This window comes from Bos indicus, chromosome 17 (assembly GCF_029378745.1).
Source record: "Bos indicus isolate NIAB-ARS_2022 breed Sahiwal x Tharparkar chromosome 17, NIAB-ARS_B.indTharparkar_mat_pri_1.0, whole genome shotgun sequence".
Classification (NCBI taxonomy): Eukaryota; Metazoa; Chordata; class Mammalia; order Artiodactyla; family Bovidae; genus Bos; species Bos indicus.
In genome coordinates this window covers 47,106,277-47,124,017 of record NC_091776.1, presented here as the reverse complement: position 1 = coordinate 47,124,017, position 17,741 = coordinate 47,106,277, and the positions used below count along the sequence as shown (strand labels likewise).

Genomic DNA, 17,741 nt, shown 5'->3' with positions numbered 1-17,741 from the left:
AGACCTTTCAGGAGATGCACTCTCAAGAAGAGAACTCATTCCTGCATCAAACTGTCGGCAAGTAAATGCACATTTCCATATTTTTAAGTTAAAGGAAACGATTTCTGTCTTTTTGCGTTAACTCATCATCATATCAGATGATTTGGCTTCTGGCTGTTCTCAAATTTCCACAGCTGAAACAATAATGAGTCGGATATTTGTTTTTGCTGTTTAGTTGCTCAGTGGTGTCTGACTCTTTGTGACACCAGGCTACCCTGTCCTTCACTATCCCCTGGAGTTTGCTCAAACTCATGTCCATCGAGTCGGTGATGCCATCCAACCATCTCATCCTCTATCTTCCCCTTCTCCTGCCTTCAATCTTTCCCAACATCAGGGTCTTTTCCAGTGAGTCGGCTCTTCACATCAGGTGTCCAAAGTATTGTAGCTTCAACTTGAGCATCAGTCCTTCCAAAGGATATTCAGGGTTGATTTCCTTTAGGATTGACTGGTTTGATCTTGCAGTCCAAGGGTCTCTCAGGAGTCTTCTCTAGCACCACAGTTTGAAAGCATCAGTTCTTTGGCTCTCAGTCTTCCTTATGTTCCAGCTCTCATATCTGTATATGATTCAGACATGGGCCACATAAATTATTTTTGAAATTCAACAAGTCTACATCCAGGCAGATCTCAATTCACTGTACTTCCCAGATTTTTCATTTTTATAAACAGAAGTTCTGTGGCAACTCTGCCACAAGTCTATGTTTGCCATTTTCAAAAAAAACATCTGTTCACTTCATGTCTGTTGCTGCGGCTAAGTCACTTTAGTCGTGTCCGACTCTTTGCGACCCCATGGACTGCAGCCCACCAGGCTCCGCCATCCCTGGGATTCTCCAGGCAAGAGCACTGGAGTGGGATGCCATTGCCTTCTCCATCACTTCATGTCACGTTTTGGTAATTCTCATATTTCCATTATTATTATATGTGCTATGATGACCTACGATCATTGTGATCTTTGATGTGATTATTGCAAAAAGATTATGACTCATTGAAGCCTCAGATGATGGTTAGCATTTTTTCTTTTAGCAATAAGAGAGTTTTAAATTAAGATGTGTATATTTTAAATTAAAAAAAAATTTTTGATGTGGGCCATTTTAACAGTCTTCATTGAATTTGTTATAATATTGCTTCTGTTTTATGTTTTGTTTTTTTGACCTCTAGGCATGTGAGCGGAGAAGGCAATGGCACCCCACTCCAGTACTCTTGCCTGGAAAATCGCATGGATGGAGGAGCCTGGTAGGCTGCAGTCCATGAGGTCACTAGGAGTCGGACATGACTGAGTGACTTCACGTTCACTTTTCACTTTCATGCATTGGAGAAGGAAATGGCAACCCACTCCAGTGTTCTTGACTGGAAAATCCCAGGGATGGGGGAGCCTGGTGGGTTGCTGTCTCTGGGGTCGCACAGAGTCAGATACGACTGAAGCGACTTAGCAGCAGCAGCAGGCACGTGAGATCTTAGCTCCCTGACCAGGGATTGAACCTGAACCTCCTGCATTGAAAGACAAATCTTCACCACTGGGCCACCAGGGAAGTCCTTGTACATACTTCTTTTAGACATAATGCTATTGTGCATTTTCAGACTACAATTTAGTATAAACATAACATTTACATGCACTGGGAAATCAAAATATTCATGATTTGCTTATTGTGGTATTTGCTTTTTTTGAGCAGGGTCTGGAACCAACTTTGCAATATCTCTGAGGTCTGCCTGGATAAGTGAAAAGGAGGTTCCTTGAGTTTCTGTCAAAAGTACTCTGTGGGAGATTTTGCTGTATAACTGGGTTTCTGCTACCACATCATTTGGTCTTCTGTTCTCCCACGAGTTGTTCAGTGTACCATTTTCATCTTTTTGGTATCCCCACCTGCCTGACTCCACCTGAAGTGTGACCTGAATGCCCTTCCCCCATCCACCTGCAGAGATGCACTGATGGCTTTTGATCAGGACACAAGATGCATCTGGTCACTATGTACTGATTTGAAGAGCAAAGGGTCAGTTTGCAAGGAAAAACTCTCTATCCCAACTGAATCTCATTAAAAATACAGAATGAGGGCAGGAGGGCAAGCTGTCTTATCAGGTTTCCTTAGGAGGGAACTGTCTCAAAGAATACTAACTAAATCCACAATGTTATTTTTTAATTTAATTTTTTATATTGGAGTATAGTTGATTTACAATGTTGTGTTAGTTTCAGGGATTCAGCAAAGTAACTGAGTTATACATATATGTAGACCCACTCTTTTTTCAGATTCTTTTCCCATTTAGGTTATTATGGAATATTGAATAGAGATTTATATGCTATAGAGTAGGTCCTCTTTATCTCTTCTATCCATAGTAGTGTGTGTCTGTTAATTCTAAACTCCTAATTTATCCCTCCCCCCACCTTTCTCCTTCAGTAACCATACATTTGTTTCTGAAGTCTTGTGAGTCTGTTTCTATTTAGTAAATAAGTTCATTTGTGTTTCAAAAAGTCTACAAACAATAAATGCTGCAGAGGGTGTGGAGAAAAAGGACTCCTCCTGCAATGTTGGTAGAAATATAAATTGGAAAACAGTATGGAAGTTCCTTCGAAAACTAAAACTAGAACTACTATATAATGTAGCAATCCCACACCTGGACATATATCCAGGGAATATCCTAATTTGAAAAGATATATGCACTCAATGTTCATAGCAGCGCTATTTACAATAGCCAGGGCATGGAAGCAACCAACATGTCCATTGACAGATGAATGGATAAAGATGTGGTACATATATGCAATGGAATACTACTCAGTCATTAAAAAGGATGAAATACTGCCATTTGCAGCAACATACATTGGATCTAGAGATTATCATACTAAGTGAAGTAAGTCGGACAGAGAAAGACAAGTATCATATGATATCACTTATACATGGAATCTAAAAAAGTGACACAATTTTCTTTAATATTAGTCTATGAATACATCCGGGCTTCCCTGGTGGCTCAGCGGTAAAGAATCTGCCTGCCAATGCAGGAGACATGAGTTAGATTCCTGAGTCGGGACAATCCCTTGGAGAAGGAAATGGCAACCCACTCCAGTATTCTTGCCTGGGAAATCCAATGGACAGAGAAGCCTGGTGGGCTACTGTCCATGAGGTTGCAAAAGAGTTGGACACACTTAGCAACTAAATAACAGCAGCAATGAATGCATCACCTGCCAATCCTCTAGGACAAGCTGCCAATGTCCATCCTCAAACTTCAAAGTCCTCCCTTTGAATCTGGCTGCGGATTCAGAAGTTACTTATTAGGGCCATAGTTATTTTCTAGGAAAAGCTGGGGGTGAAGTGGGGTGGGGTGGTCCCTGCTTCATTTCCTCTGCTCTCTGTCTTGCTGATAAAGATGTGTACTAATAAAGATGTGTCTTTTCCATCCAACAAAGCTTCAGACGAATGTAGCTCAGACGCCACAGTCTGAAACAACTTAAAGACTATTTTTAAAGAAACACATAGATGAAAAGCTCATTACCTTCCATGCTGGACTTTATAGGAATGAGATTGAGGACATCTAAATCAAAAGGGTTTGGGCGTGTTAAAAATCAAGGAGAGGGACTTCCCTGGTGGTCCAGTGGTTAAGAATCCACCGTCTGATGCAAGGGACATGGGCTCGGTCCCAGGTAGGGGAACTAAGATCCCATAGGCTGCTGGGCAGCTAAGCCATCACACCACAACTAGGGAGCCCATGCAACACAATGAAGAGCCCATTTGCAGCAACTAAGACCCAGCACAGTCCCCCAAATTAAGAAAATTTAAAAAATTATAAAAACTTTTTTAAAATAAAAAAAAAATTAAGGAGAGAGATACAAGTCTGTTTTGTGGCCCTATATTTGCAGAAATGTCAACCTTTCCTCCTTGCCCTAGGACTACAGGAAGTCAGTCCTCTGGTACTGGGTTGAATAGCACCCTCCTCCCCCCAAATCCATGTGCACCTAGCATCTGCCAAGGTGATCTTATTTGGAAATAGTCTCTGCAGATGTCATGAGTTAAGGATCTTGAGATGAGATCATTTGGATAAATCCAATGACGTGTGTCTTTATAAGAAAAAGGAGACAGCGATTAGGACACAGAAAGATCCAGAGATGAGGCCATGTGAAAACCAAGCCAGAGATGGGATGATGTGGCCATAAGCCCAGGAGCCCGGGGCCACCAGCACCTGGGAGAGGCAGGCAGTCTCCACCCCCGGAGCCTCTGGAGGGAGCGAGCTTCTGCTGACACCTTGATTTCAGGCTCCAGGGCTGTGAGAGAGTAAACGCCTGTTTTTGGAAGCCCCTGTAGTTGTAGTTTGCTTTGCCAATCTCAGAAAACTAATATAGCACTCCGGTCTGCGGTGTAAGCCTCCCAATGCTAAAATACGTCTAATTTCCAAGAGCCCTAGCCACCTCCTGTTTATATTTTTCTCCTGGTTCTCTTTATACTTTGGCCTGCTTATCCTTCCAGATAAAATCTAGGGATCACTCTGTCCCGTGGGCAGGAGCACTGGGGTCAGACTGGGTCAAATTCTGATCTCACCGCTTAGGAGCTGCTTGATCCATCTCGCTGAGTCCCAACCTTCTCATCTGAAAATGGACATAAATAAGAACAGTCCCCAACTCAAGGATTTGTGTGAAGGGTACTATGGGACCACGTGAGCCTGAGTGGGTGGAGTGTCTGGGGCTTGGCGAGTGCTGGTGAGCAGTGATGATAACAGTGGTAAGAGTTGGAGATGACAGAGTTGTTCCCTCCGTCTGTAACACAGCGCCAGGGTAAGAGGACCCTGTTCCAGGCCCTTCCTCATGCTCCAGGTGAACACAGTGGGGAAAACCCACCCATCCTCATCCAGAGAGGTTTTGGGCAGAGGCTGGAGGGTGCTCCTGGCTCCCTTAGACTTCCCAGCACCCCACGGGAGGCTGCTCAGACTGCATCCTCCAACTCAGCAATCCTGACTGCCCACCCCAACCCCGCCCCACCAAAGCTCCAGGGCCACTGCCCATGGGTGTGGTGGTTCCAACTGGCCTTTGTTGGGACCTGTCCAGATTTACTGGCAGAGCTGAAGGGAGGGAGGGAGCGCTGGGCTCAGATAAGCATCTGTTTGCAAACAAACAAGCTGGGAAGGTTGGCTCAGCCTCACCACCTTGCTGGTGCTATCGCTGCCCCCGCAGGTGCTTTGAAGTACTGCCAAGGTCTCTAGGGAACAGAGAGGTGAATCCCTGGGTCACCCGGCAGCGACTGTGGCACAGCACTTTTTGTCTCTGGCTCCCTTGGGTCCAGTTCAGGAGGCGGGCAAAGAGCAGAGGTGGCCAGGCGTGGACGTGTGGACCCTGGGGTGGGCAGAAAGGGAAGTAGCAGCCTCATGGGTGTAGCCAGCCAGGCAGAGATCTCAAGGGGCCACCACCAGGGACAGGGACTGTTGCCCGTCTCTTCTCACTATTGCCACCTGCAATTTAGGGGGTTAGAAGTGCTCGCAGAGCCTGTTAGATTGTTCCCATGAAGCAGAGACTGGAGCCGGGGGACCTTTGGGGCAGCCAAGATGGACAGAGCATCAGTGTGGTGCGGCCACATCTCCTGCTCAGCCCAGGTATGAGGCTCTGCTGGGTGGGATGAGAGGGTGAGAGCCAAGCACCAGAGATGTGGGGAGGATCTGTTCTCCTGGCATCAGGCCCAGGAATGGAGAAAGTGAAAGTGTGAAAGTGTTACTCACTCAGTCGTGTCTGACTCTTTGTGGCTCGCCAGGCTCCTCTGTCCATGGGATTTTCCAGGCAAGAATACTGGAGTGGCTCGCCATTTCCTTCTCCAGGGGATCTTCCCAACCCAGGGATAGAACCTCCATTTCTTGCATTGGCAAACAGATTCTTTACCACCGCCAACTAGGAAACCTATATTCATTAATATATATATATATATATATAACCATATATCTTGTTGGTTGTATACAACCATATATATATATATATATATATATATATATATATATGTACGTATGTATATGACTTCCCTGGTGGCTCAGATGGTAAAGTGTCTGCCTACAATACGGGAGACCCGGGACGGAGGAACCTGATAGGCTGTATAGTCCATGGGGTCGCAAAGAGTTGGACACAACTGAGCAACTTCCCAAGTGGCTCAGTGGTAAAGAACTCACCTACCAATGCAAGAGACATAAGAGATGCAGATTCAATCCCTGGGTCAGGAAGCTCCCCTGGAGGAGGGCATGGCAACCCACTCCAGAATTCTTGCCTGGAAAATCCCAAGGATGGAGGAGCCCGGCAGGCTAAAGTTCACAGGGCTGCACAGAGTCGGACACAACTGAAGCAACTTAGCATGCGGGCACATATATAATACAGTATAGTTCAGTTCAGTTCTGTTCAGTCAGTCAGTCATGTCCGACTCTTTGTGACCCCATGCACTACAGCACGCCAGGCTTCCCTGTCCATCACCAACTCCCGGAGCTTGCTTATAGCAACTATACTACAGTTGCTTTACTATGTAGTGTTAATTTCTACCGTGTAGCAAACTGGAGGCTCCGAGTGAAAGTCTAGTCCAGGCTTCTTCCTGGCTCTGGTGGCTGCCTGATCCTGGGTATCCCTGGACTTGTCTCTTCAGCCTCTGTCTCTATCTTCCCATGGCCTCTCCTCTCTGTGCCTCAGATACTCCTCTTCTTTCTCTTATAAGGACATTCATCACTGGGTATAGGGCCCACCCTGTAACTCCACAGTGGCCCTTAACTAATTACATCTGCAGAGATTCTATTTCCAAGTCAGGTCCTGTTCACAGGTACCAGGGGTTGTAATTCAGACTTATCTTTTGGGGGGACTCTATTCAATCCTATTTAATCCACTACAACTCCCATGACATCAGCATTAGTGTTATTCACTGATCCAATTATCTCCTTCTGCATAATAAACCACTTCCTGTGTACTGGTGTAAGACAGCAACTGTTTCAAGACTCAGGGATTCTGTGGGCTAGGAATTCAGATGAGACCCAAGAGGATGGCTTTTCTCTGCCCGTGATGTCTGGGGAACCAACTAGGGAGCCTTAAAGATTGGGGAGGCCTGAACAGCCAGAAGTGGGAAACGCCCAGAGGCTTTCTCACCTGTTTGTCCAGTCCCTGGACTGCAGCGACTCAGAGGCCGAGGCCCCTGGTTTTTTCTGTGAAACCTCCATGTAGTCTCCTCGTGTGCCTTGGGCTTCCTACATAGTGGCAGCCACAGGCCAAGACATCAGCTCCTGGACAGACTCTTAGGGAGCTGAGGTTCCAGGTGGATGCTGTGTGGCCCCCGACCTGGCCTTGGTTTCAGGCAGTGTCCCTTCTATCCTATCCCTTTGATTATAAGAGAATCATCATGGCCAGCCCAGATCCAAGAGCAGAAGAATTAGGCCCTGCGTCTTAATGAGGAAATGGCAAAATCACACTCAGGAAAGCTCATGTGGTGAGAAGTACTGTGTGTTCACCTTTGGAGAACACAGGCTGCTGCATCTCCGAATTAAAGACAAGAAATTGAGGTATTTGTTCTTGCTATTTAGTCCCTAAGTTGTGTCCAACTTTTTTGCGACTCCATAGACTGTAGCCCGCCCGGCTCCTCTGTCCATTGGATTGTCTAGGCAAGAATACTGGAGTGGTTCGTCATTTCCTCTTCCAGGGGATCTTCATGACCCGGGGATTGAACGCACGTCTCCTGAACTGGCAGGTGGATTCTTTACTACGGAGCTGCCAGGGAAGCCCAATGAAGACATTCGGAGGTGAGAGATGTTCCTGGCCTCCCACGACTGGGGTGGTGGGGGCAGGCTTCTGCCTTCAGAGCCTGTGTTCCTAACGAATGTGGTAGTTGCTCCACCTGGGGCCACCTGCCCTGCATCACCCTCTGTGTTGGTTCTGTGGTTGATGGGAGGAACTGGCATGTCTCCTAAGATACTGCTTTGCTGGCCCACCTGGCCTTATCCATGAGGATGGGGGACCCCTGCCAAACTGGGGACTTCTCAGGGGAAGCCTTGGTACCTTGGGGAATTCTGAAAGGCAGGAAGGATTCTGATTCTTTAGTTGAGAGCAAAACCAGATACTTCAAACCTGTGTATCTGTCCCAACCTCCTCAGATGATGCTTTAGCAGTGAGGTCAAGCCCTAACAGGAAGCTTTAGGTGTTTAGGTAAGAATTGATCCTCCCTTGTGTCCAGCCTGATTCACCACCACGTCCTACCGCAAATGAGCGTGGAGAAGGTGACCACAGGACTAGTGATCATTTCTATAGCGCCTCTGTGCAAATTAGGAAAACATACCCCTTTGGGGCTGACTCAGCCACCCCAAAATGAGGGTTAGCTAGCAAACAATGGTTGGTGTGGATTAGAAAGGAGTACCCCTTCCTCTGTCTGCTTAACTAGTGCCTTAGGCAGTGTGCAACCTGCTCAGCAGCACATAGCAACCCTGAGTGATAGGAATCCTGGCTTCCTTTCTAGCTTATGGGACTTTGTAAAACCAGGGTCACCTTGAAAGTCCCCATACCCTCAGAGGTTCCTTAGAGTTACTGAGGTTCAGAATGTCTGGGTGGGAGGCCCAGCTCAGCCTGTCCTGGTCAGGTTTCACACTGAAGCCACCATTATAAACATGAGACAACCCTGGAAACTCTCCTTTGCTATGAATTATCTTGTCTTTTTTTTTTTTCATTTTTTTCTGGCTAAAATGTTAAAAAAGATTTGGCATAGACTCAACTCATCGTTTTATTTCAATCACCAAAGTACTATTCAAAATGAGAACAAGAAGTTTTGCACTAAATAAAAGGATTTGACTAATGTTTCATTGTGGCAGACACAATGGGTGGAAAATAAACCAGCATTAAAGACTGAGGGGCAGCAGGGCCCTCCCAAATGGCTCACATCAAGTGTTAAATTTTTAGGAATTTTGTGAACCAATTGATATCAAATTGGCAGCCTGAACTTGGCCATGGTTGGAGTATTTACACTGCGGATATTGACAAGTGCTTCAGAGGAGGGTGATTGTTTCATAAAAACCGTTGTTAACACTTGCCAGCCCATCAGCAGCTCAGGGTCAGAATGTCTGCGTCCCGGTTTTGGTTGTTCTATGAATAGTCACTGGGGCAGCTCCCCTTATTCATGTTTACAGTAGGAATAAAGGGACTTCCGCAGTGGCCAGGTGATTAAGAATCCACTTTTGCAATGCAGGGGAGGTGGGTTCAATCCCTAGTCAGGGAACTCAAATCTCATATGCCTTACAGCAACTAAGCCAAGCCTCTCAACTGCTGAGCCTGCATACTGCAGCTAAGACCGACACGGCCAAGGAAATAGAGAGATAAACATTAAAAAAAAAAAGGAATAGAAATAATTGACTCCACCTGCAGCACAGAATTGCTGTTAGAAGCTGATCTGAGGAAGTGCTTTGTTTATTAATTTTTTGTTTTAACTTAAAAGATGAATAGGAAGGAGGTAGAGGATGTGTTTTGAAAGAGGAGTCCTCAGGAAGTCTGAGAGTGAGTCCCCAAGCCTCCGAACAGCGTACTTCTCAAGACAGATCTGATTTCTCTGGCCTGTCTACAGGCCTGTCTACACCACCTTCTGGACATCCAGGCACACCCTGCTCTGCCTTCTTTCTGGTCCCCACTGAGACCCCAGCCCTGAGGTGTAATTAAAGCAAAGGTTCCCCGACACTTGAACCTGAGCTGAATGGTGTCAGTGGCTTGGAAGGATCCAGGATGGAGGTGGCCTTGGCAGATCACAAAGCACAGGATCCGGGGCTGGGCTCAGTCTCCCCAACCTGTTTCTTTATCTTCAAAGCAGGGAGAGGTGATATATTTCAGCATACCTGTCATCAAGAGCATGCAGTGGGCTGCATCCCTGGCGGGTCTGGGATGGGTCTGGTTTGCAGGACAGCCTGCTCTGTCTGCTTCTGCAATTCCGCCAGAAGGCCTTGCTGCTGTGCCCTCTCCTTGTGTGTGTGTTTTTAAAATTTATTTATTAAAAAAAGGCTTTGGCCTCTTCATTGCCGCATGCAGGCTTTCTCTGGTTGTGGTGTGCGGGCTTCTCATTGCTGGGGCTTCCCTTGTTGTTGAGTGAGGCTCAGTGGTTGCAGTACACGGTCTTAGCTGCCCCACAACACGTGGGATCTTCCCGGACCAGGGATCACATCCATGTCCCCTGCATTGGCAGGCAGACTCTCAACCACTGGACCACCAGGGAAGTCTATCCTTGTGGCTTTAATTCCGAGAATTTGGCGATTTTGAGGCTGGAAAGGAGGCTGAGGAAAAATCACCTTTTATCATCTTGATGGTAACTCACAGAGCTTATGGGGACACGGAGGCACTGGGAGGGGGATGTGGGTGGAGAGAGAGGGAGGGGGTCACTGACCACCTGCCTCAGGGATGGAGCCCAACCTCAATGAGGGGACCCGGCCCAGGGATTCTTACAGACACCCCGTCCTCTTAGAATGACTGAGCTCAATGGTTGGGGTGACTAAGCCCCTGAGTCAGCACTCCTGGAACAAACAGAGCTTTGAGCTCTCAGGAGCCCCCCGGTGTCCCCTGTGGCCACTCCCTCAGAGTGGATGACTGTTCTATTCTGGCTCTGTCACCATCGCTAGTGGCCCCCTCCTGTGAACCCAGCATCAGTGGAAACACACAGGAGTGTGATTTACTCATGTGTGTGTGGTTGAAGAGCTCAGCCTCCCTGCCTTCTGTGCAAACACATCATGATTGACCCACCTGTTCTAATTCCTGATTGGTAAATGTGTTGTTTCTAGGTAAGGCTTGTTTGGTAAATATATTGCTTCCAGGTAAGGCTTATATGTGGGCTTCCCTTGTGGCTCAGATGGTAAAGCGTCTGCCTACAATGTGGGAGACCTGGGTTTGATCCCTGGGTCAGGAAGTTCCCCTGGAGAAGGAAATGACAACCCGCTCCAGTACTCTTACCTGGAAAATCCCATGGACGGAGGAGCCTGGTAGGCTACAGTCCATGAGGTCGCAAAGATTCAGACACGACTGAGCGACTTCACTTCACTTCACTTCAAGGCTTGTATGTATCTGTTTGTTCAGGGTTTCAGTAACAAAGAAGCCCAGGCTGGGTGGCTGACGAGAACAATAATCTGTTTTCTCACAGTTCTGGAGATCGGAAGTTCCAGATCAAGATAGCAGCTGAGTCTTCTCAAGATAGTCTTCTGAGTCTGAGGGAGATCAAGATAGTCTTCTGAGTCTGAGGGAGAGTCTGACCCAGCTCTCCTCCTTGGTTTGTAGACGGCTGCCTTCTCCCCTCATCTCACATCATCTTTTCTCTGCATGTGTCTGTCTATGTATCCGTATTTCCCCTTATAAGAACCTTGGTCACATTGCATTAGCACCCACCCTAATGACCCCACTGTAACTGGATTTCCTCTATACAGACCCTGTCTCCAAATCAGATTGCGTCTTGAGGTGTTGAGGGTCATGATTTCAACATATAAATTTGGGGGATGGGGAACACAACAGGTCTCTTACAAATCAGATGGCCCATGGTCCATGTATATTTTCTTTGGTGAATGAATATATGTCCTTCCATTGCATAATGAGTTTGTTTCCAGTTGAAAATCATGGTTGTTTCCATTAAAAAAAAATGTATTTGGCTTCACTGGGTCTTCCCAAGTGTCACTAGTGGGAAAGAATCTGCCTGCCAATGCAGGAGACATAAGAGATGCGAGTTCACTCCCTGGGTTGGGAAGATCCCCTGGAGTAGGGCATGGCAACCTACTCCAGTAGTCTTGCCTGGCAAATCCCATGAACAGAGGAGCCTGGTGGGTTACAAGTCCACAGGATCGCAGAGTTGGACATAGCTGAAGCAACTTAGCACTCACTCACGCACTGGATCTTACTTGCAGCACCTGAGATCTTTGATCTTTGTGAATCTTTAGTTATGGCATGTGAGATCTAGGTCCCTGACCAGGGATCAAACCCAGGCCCCCTGCACTGGGAGTGGGGAGTCTTAGCCACTGGACCTTCCCTTAGCCACAGGAAAGTCCCAGTTATTTCCATTTTCAAAGGAGATTAAAAGAGTTCAACTCCACCTAGAATGAAAATCAATAAACCTCAAGACTCTAGGAGAGTCCCAAAGCCTTAACCTACAGAAGCTGGGTCACACAGATGCTCAGAAATCTCTGGGCTGTGGAGCTTTGTGTCTGAATGGGCAAGAAATCCTTCTGACCAATGACCAACTTTTAAAACTAGCTAAAATGTATTTATACATTGTATACACTATAAAATATATATATAATATATATTTATATTTTTTATATACTATAAAAAATATATATATTTATATATATATAATAATATACTCTTGAGAGTCACTTGGACTGCAAGGACATCCAACCAGTCCATTCTGAAGGAGATCAGCCCTGGGATTTCTTTGGAAGGATTGATGCTAAAGCTGAAACTCCAGTACTTTGGCCACCTCATGCGAAGAGTTGACTCATTGGAAAAGACTCTGATGCTGGGGGTGATTGGGGACAGGAGGAGAAGGGGACGACGGAGGATAAGATGGCTGGATGGCAACACTAACTCGATGGACGTGAGTCTGAGTGAACTCCAGGAGTTGGTGATGGACAGGGAGGCCTGGCGTGCTGCGATTCATGGGGTTGCAAAGAGTCGGACACAACTAAGCGATTGAACTGAACTGAAAATGTATTGAGTGCTCACTAGTGGGTAGGCACTGTGCTAAATGCTTTCTTCCCAGCACCTCCTATAATCCTATCGGTGTCCTGAAGATAGATTAAGACACTGAAGCTCAGAGAGGCTAAACATCATGCCTGAAATTACACAGTAAGTGAGCAGCAGAGCAAAGACTGGGACTCAGGTCTCTCTAACTCTAAGCCTGGGCTCTTACCTTGGTCATAATGTTCTTACTGCCACATGTAACAGGAACTGACTGCAAGAAAAGGAATACACAACTCAAAAAGGCATGAGTAGCTGGATATTTATTATTTCACATTATGCTTGCTTGCTTAGTTGCTCAGTTGTGTCCAACTCTTTGTGACTCTATGGACTGTAACCTGCCAGGCTCCTCTGTCCATGGGGATTCTCCAGGCAAGAATACTGGAGTGGATTGCCAGGCCCTCCTTCAGGGGATCTTTCCAACTCAGGGAATGAATCTGTGTCTCCTGTGTCTCCTGGGTTGCAGGCAGATTCTTTACCCACTGAGCCATCAGGGAAGCCAAAGACTACAAACAGATTTAGGGTTGGTCATCTCAGTGGAGCAGGGAACATCAGCTTCTTTGCATCATCCTCAGAGTGTTGGCTTGTATCCTTAGGTATGTCTTCTCAAGGTTGAAAAAAGGCAGCTCCAAGAATCATCACCTCAACCAAGAGCTTCCAAAGATCTGAAGGAGAGAGGTCCCTCTGGGTCCCTTAAACAGCAAGGGAACCTTTCCTAGGAGAGCCCCCACCCAGGAAACTCCTCCCTGCCCTTGGTTAGAATTACGTCATGTGCCCATTCCCAAACCAGTTATAGGTTGAATTACCATGACTGACTCAACTAACTCAACTCATAAGATAGGGAGGGGCTGGAGATGGGGTTCCTGAGCACAAGCACCCATGTCGGAACATGATTTGGTAAGCCCCCTCTAATGATTGCTTATATGGTTATATAAATATTCGGTGGTTTAAAATTAGCTTTATTTTTCAGTTCAGTTCAGTTGCTCAGTCATGTCCAACTCTTTGCAACTCCATGGACTGCAACACACCAGGCTTCCCTGTCCATAACCAACACCCAGAGCTTGCTTTAACTCATGTCCATAGAGTCGGTGATGCCACCCAACCACCTCATCCTCTGTTGTCCCCTTCTCCTCCTGCCTTCAATCTTTCCCAGCATCAGGAAAGTATTCTTGCCTTGAGAACTTTATTTTTATGTCAGCCCATATGTTAACATGTTCTTTTCCTAAATGAATCAGAATTATAACAACTGACTGCAAAGAGTGTTATACAAGAATAAGCAGAGGTAGAATTTGATCCAACTTATTTTGCATATTGATCACATAATTTGGAAATCTTTGCCTTTTAGAAAAATAAGCACATTCTCAACGTGATTTGGTTCATGTCAACAGGGAGAATGGTGATGCTGAGGCCCCAGCCATGGAGATAAACTCACAAATATAAGCTAATCTCATATTCACAACCTGACCTCATGCTCAGCCTGGTTGCTGAGATGAGAAGGCAAGAGAAAAAAACACAATGCATGACCCAGAATGCACCCGCATCCTGTTCCAACGCAAGCAAACGACTCTCCAGGCTGGCTGTGCTCTGCGCATGCTCAGGTTTCTATGCCAGCAGAGTAACTATGAATCTGGCAGTTAGGTGTCGTCTATGCCGCCCACATGGCTTCCTGACATGTCTACAAATGGGTACGTGTGAACTTGGGGGCAAGTTCCAAGTCCACAATCAAGTGTGGACACTAAAACACTTCACATTGTGGATCACCCTCCCCTACTCCCGAGTCGCCCTTCTCTTGGGTGCTTGCCATACCTAAGGATTAATATTTGATGAACTAGGAAAATATCAGTGCACCTAAAAAACAAGTTGGATTTTCTGGGCTTCAGTGCTTGGTGAGTTTCCATCTCATTTCTGAATATCACATGGACAATTAATTCATTTACATCACACACAGGGAAGTTTCTTAGAGGCAAATGGAAAAATAAGCTTTTTGTTGAGAACACCCATGGGCATTTTAGCTGTTCTATGACTAACTATCATGGTGAACAGCTTTCTTAATTTTTTTATATTCCATTTTATCTTATTTTTAAATTTAATTTTAATTTTATATGAGTGGAGGATAATTGCCCCTCAGGTTGGGTTAGTTTCAGGTGTACAACAAAGTGATTCAGTTAGCATATGCATATACACATTCTTTTTCAGATTCCTTTTCCATAGAGGTTACTACAGAATACTGAGTAGAGTTCCCTGTGCTATATAGTAGGTTCTTGTTGATTATCTATTTTTTCTTTTGTTCTTGAATATGATGCCTTTACTCAAGCCATACAGATATTTGGTCTTGGTCATAGGAAGTAAAACTCTAAGAAATGTGGACCCCTTGTGATTCTCTTTAATTTGTGGAATACCCACTGCTACTGCTGCTAAGTCGCTTCAGTCGTGTCTGACTCTGTGCGACCCCATAGACGGCAGCCCACCAGGCTCCCCCATCCCTAGGATTCTCCAGGCAAGAACACTGGAGCAGGTTGCCATTTCCTTCTCCAATGCATGAAAGTGAAAAGTGAAAGTGAAGTCGCTCAGTCGTGTCCGACTCTTAGCGACCCCATGGACTGCAGCCCACCAGGCTCCTACGTCCACGGGACTTTCCAGGCAAGAGTACTGGAGTGGGGTGCCATTGCAGGAAGCAAAAGAAAGGAAAATTGGAAGGAAGTTGGCCAGTGGATTGTGGCGGTTGAGTAATAAGGCCCTTTAAAGACGCTGTGATCCCAGTCTTGTTGGAGATAAGCCAAGAACAAGTGAAATGGAAACCAGGCTCCTGATGACAGAAGTAATGTTTGGGGACCACTCAATTATAACCATGGGAAATGGGAACTACAAATATGACGTAAAAACAGGCATGAGTGGGACTTCCATGGTGGTCCAGTGGTTCAGATTCCACATTTCCACTGCAGGGGGTGAGGGTTTGATCCCTGGTCCAGAACTAAGATTCCACATGCCACTCAGTACTCCCACCGCAAGCGGGAAAAAAAAAGGACTGTGGTTCTTTATGTTATTATTTTTATTATGTAGCTAAGTTATTTTTATATCAATACCCTCAGATATGCAGATGATACCAGCCTTATGGCAGAAAGCGAAGAAGAACTAAAGAGCCTCTTGATGAAGGTGAAAGAGGAGAGTGAAAAAGATGGCTTAAAACTCAACATTCAAAAAACTAAGATCATGGCATTCAGTCCCATCACTTCATGGCAAATAGATAGGGAAACAATGGAAATAGAGACGGACTTTATCTCCTTGGGCTCCAAAGTCACTGTGGACAGTGACTGCAGCCATTAAATTAAAAGGCACTTGCTCCTTGAAAGAAAAGCTATGACAAACACAAACAGCATATTAAAAAGCAGAGACATGACTTTGCCGACAAAGGTCCATCCAGTCAAAGCTATGGTTTTTCCTGTGGTCATGTATGGATGTGAGAGTTGAACCATAAGGAAGACTGAGCACCGAAGGACGGATGCTTTTGAACTGTGGTGTTGGAGAAGACGGAGAAGGCAATGGCACCCCACTCCAGTACTGTCGCCCGAAAAATCCCATGAATGGAGGAGCCTGGTAGGCTGCAGGCCATGGGGTCGCTAAGAGTCAGACACAACTGAAGCGACTTAGTGGTAGTAGTAGTAGTTGGAGAAGACTCTTGAGAGTCCCTTGGACTGCAAGGAGAATAAACTAGTCAATCCTAAAGAAAATCAACCCTGAATATTCACTGGAAGGACTGATGCTGAAGCTGAAGCTCCAATACTTTGGCCACCTGATGTGAAGAACTGACTCACTGGAAAAGACTCTGATGCTAGGAAAGATTGAAGGCAGGAGGAGAAGGGGATGACAGAGAATGAGATGTGCTTGAATGGCATCACTGGCTCCATGGACATGAGTTTGAGCAAACTCCGGGAGTTGGTGATGGACAGGGAAGCCTGGTATGCTACAGTCCACGGAGTCACAAAGAGTCAGACATGACTGAGTGACTGAACAACAAATTATTTTTAAAGCTCATTTTCAAAATAACAAAAATCATATGATTTTTTTACTTTTCTATGAGGAGGAGATGACTTCTCAAGCCAGTCAATGCTAGTCTAATTTTAAACTGCAAACAGTCACTGGGCTCTACCTACACAAGATATTAACACAAAACTGAAAAAAATACAGCCAATTGTCTTCATGCTTTCAAAAAGGTGGCTACAAAGTAATAAATGTTTATATGGATTACATGTTTATCTTGTCCCAGGCACTGTTAGCAATTTATGTGAATTAACTCATAGAACCCTCACAACGAATCCCCTACCTAGTGCTGCTGTTATGAGAATTTTATAGATGTGAAAACTAAAACAAAGTGGGTGTAGGAACTTGACCATGTGGTCCAGCAAGTCCGTAACTTAGGTGGTCTGCTTCCAGGGCTACCCTTTCAACACTACATCCTAACCTGTGGCCCTTGTCAATATAGTGTTTCTTTAATCGCTTCTGTTTTTAACCAGAATCATAGCATCACAGAGCATTTGTCTAAAATATGATTTGTGCAGTAAGTGACAATTCCACAGAATGACTAGCCCAACTGGCAAAAAAAAAAAAGAGTTCAGACCCAGATTTGCAACTTCCTGGCTGGGTGACAAGGGAAAGCCACTGAAGCTGTCTATATCATATTTCTCTTATCTCTAAAGTGAGCAGAAGCCCAACTATACCTGGACAACCTCCGAAGGCAGCCAAGATGCTCAGGTGTGGCAGTGCACAGAGTCACACTGAGAAGCTCAGGCCAGCTTTCAAGGGCTGGCCCCACAGTGACAACCACTGCCCCTATTTCCAAAAGGCAGGTACCTCTGGACTCCATCCCAGACACATGCTTGTGAATGGAGCTGAGAACGGGGCAGAACCTTCTGGGTGGTGACTTGATGGAGCCCCCAGCTTACTGCTGAAGAGCCCAGGAGACACCAGGCAGCACTGGATGACAGAGGGGAGTCCTGACACCACTGCTGTGTGGAGCACGGCACCTTCAAGGCTGCAGGAG

At 45.9% G+C, this 17,741-nt stretch overlaps 1 long non-coding RNA gene across 3 annotated transcripts; it reads left to right on the top strand.

Moving 5' to 3' along the window:
- Window positions 1–5,225: 5,225 nt before the first annotated feature.
- On the top strand, window positions 5,226–11,624 carry LOC109571024 (uncharacterized). Of its 3 annotated transcripts, none has more exons than XR_011561324.1 (4): window positions 5,226–5,601; window positions 7,662–7,761; window positions 10,176–10,295; window positions 11,121–11,624. It is a non-coding gene; the product is annotated as an uncharacterized lncRNA (long non-coding RNA). The 3 variants fall into 3 exon arrangements; XR_011561325.1 differs by having other exon boundaries at window positions 7,583–7,761; XR_011561326.1 differs by lacking the exon at window positions 10,176–10,295.
- The last annotated feature ends 6,117 nt before the right edge of the window (window positions 11,625–17,741 follow it).